This window comes from Erithacus rubecula (assembly GCF_903797595.1).
Source record: "Erithacus rubecula genome assembly, chromosome: 5".
NCBI classification, from domain to species: domain Eukaryota; kingdom Metazoa; phylum Chordata; class Aves; order Passeriformes; family Muscicapidae; genus Erithacus; species Erithacus rubecula.
Window position 1 is genome coordinate 24,609,619 of NC_136687.1, and position 2,630 is coordinate 24,612,248.

The 2,630-nt window shown below is 41.1% G+C and overlaps 1 long non-coding RNA gene across 1 annotated transcript; it reads left to right on the top strand.

The window, feature by feature from the left end:
- Positions 1 to 1,685: 1,685 nt before the first annotated feature.
- Positions 1,686 to 2,291, top strand: LOC306802662. Its single transcript, XR_013774426.1, has 2 exons — positions 1,686 to 1,797; positions 2,177 to 2,291. It is a non-coding gene; the product is annotated as an uncharacterized lncRNA (long non-coding RNA).
- The last annotated feature ends 339 nt before the right edge of the window (positions 2,292 to 2,630 follow it).

Sequence of the window (2,630 nt, forward strand, 5' to 3'; positions counted from 1 at the left end):
ACAAGGCAAGAATGTGTTATGGTGAGCTACAAGAAGAAAGCAACCTGCTCATCTCACTAGCATGCCATCCTTTTGTACAGTGTAGGTACACCAAAGATGTGTGTATATAGGATTTGCTGAGTCCTGCAGATGGGTCATAGCACCCCATGCCACACTACACTCTTGGGGGAGTGACTGGAAAGCTGCCCAGCAGAAAAGGACCTTGGGGTGCTGGTGACAGCAGCTGAGCATGAGCCAGAGTGTGCCCAGGTGGCCAAGAAGGCACCTGGCCTGTATCAGCAATGGTGTGGGCAGCAGGAGCAGGGCAGGGATTGTCCCCCTGCACTCAGCACTGGTGAGACCACAGCTCAAATGCTGTGTCCAGTTCTGGGCCCCTCAAGGCAGGAAAGACACTGAGGGGCTGGAGCAAGTCCAGAGAAAGGCAATGAAGATGTGAGGAGCTGTTTAGCCTGTAGAAAACAAGGCTCAAGGAAGACCTTACCACTTTCTACAACTGCCTAAAAGGAGGCTCCAGGCAGGTGGGACTTGCTCTCTTCTCCTGGTTAACAAGTGACAGGATGAGAGGAAATCTTGTGCCAGGTTTGTATCAGATATTAGGAAAAATTTCTCCACCAAAATGGTTGTTGAGCATTGGAACAAACTGTCCAGGGAAGTGGTGGAGTCATCACCCCTGGTAGCATGTAAATGATGTGTAAATATGGCACTTGATTTAATGCTAAACACAGTGGTGGTGCTGGGTTGATGGCTAGAATTAATGATCTTACAAGTTATTTCCAATCTTAATAATTCACTTATTCTGTGATTGTATGTCCTGCCATCTACAAATTACTCCAAATTCTCATCTCACTAACTGTATTCCAATATAAATGAGGAAATAGACAGTTTCCCCAGTTTAGTCAGTTTCCTGAATGGGAAGACAACACCTTTCTCACTTGAATTTTGAAAAATCGGACTGTCAGTATCAGGGCAAGTGATCTCAGTCATTTTCCAGATCTGACAGTGCCAGCATTTTCTCAGGACCCATATTGACAAAGAACAAGGCAAGTACAAGATGAGAAAAAAGCTGCTGAAAAGCATACCCACCAGCACTCTGCCCTGCACTGTTGATTCCTATCCCATTATATGACCACTTCATGAGCATTTCTAAAACCCTGCTGAACTGCAGCTCTTTCAGTGAACATGTTAGAAACATGATTGACTGACTGCTGAGCTGGGTATGCTGGTTTAGGGGTGAATAGAGCAATAATATTGCTTTCCATGGTGACTGTGTGTAAACTTATGTGAGCTGGGTAAAAATTTAAATAAAATTCCTGGGTCATAGGAGGTTCCAGCCAGGAGAAATTTATGTTTTCTGAAATGAGGTTTCTCTGATGTAATCCCTTTTAATTGGAAAGAAAGTACAAAGCCCTCTTTTTCTTCACACAGCAAGAATTGCAGAAAAGTCATGGCCTGTGTTTACAGTTCAAGTCTATTTTCCATTAAACCTTCTAAAAGCTCTTTTTTCATTTTTGTCTTAGTTTTTCTCAGAGGCATATTCCTGGCCCTTGTTATGTCTGTGCTGTTGGCTTTTTCCTTGTCACCATCTGTCTCTTCCTTTGATCTTTTTGTCTCTCTCTCATAGACACCCAACTGATCACAAAACAATGTCCAGTAAAACCCTTTCACCCATGTGTCTTGCAGGTGCTCTTTTTTTTTGGACAAGGATGTGTGCTGGTGGTTGGAAGGAAAACTATGGTACTTCCAGCTATCTGCTCCCATAATGAACTTAACTACTTCTTACAACTGACCATTCTATAGGTAACATGAACCCTCATTTCGAGAGATTTTCCCCCAAGGGTTTATGAAACTGTTGGTGAGAAATGAGACTGTTTCTCAGCAGCATTGAGAAACATTGAAAGGACAGCACTTAGGGCTGTACCAGATAGAACAAAGGTTCTTTCATCTTCTTCTGGTTACAGTCTCTGTGCTTCATCTTGTTATAAACTTGATGCTTTTTCTCAAAGCTCTTCTGACTTAGAAGTTTGAAGAAATGCACTTCATGCACTTAAGCATCACCATACTTCTTTTTCGTTCATTGCAAACTTAAATGTCACTTGTCTTTATTTGCCTGTGAGTTGTCTGAGAAAACAATATCTTGGTGTAATATACTGTTTCTCATCAGCACGACTTTTCCTAGGAGTCTCCTGGGAATGGTCAGCTCATTCTACCACTGGTCATGAGTGAGGACAAGTACAGAACGAAGAGAAGTCTTATGTAAAGCTCACTACAGTAAACTACTATTTTTTTTAAAACATTCTAGAGTTTTAAAAAATTTCTAAAGTTAAAAAAGCATAATGTTAGATTCTTTCAAAAACAAGATATGTAAAACTCATTCTGTTGCAGCATCAGGACAAATTGCTAACCTGAAAAGAAAACCTGCATTCTCTGTTTGAAGAACACACAGCAATAACCAAAATTAAAACTTCTTCACCCCCTCAAAATACAAAAACTCAGAATGTTAACAGTTAGATTTTTCTTTGGACTTGCCTAGCATCCAATACTTTCATCCCAAAAGATTTAGCAGATTCTTTCTTTCCATTTAAGTCTGAAAGTTTCAGCAGGCTTAGTTCCTTGTTAGAGACCAAAGCACT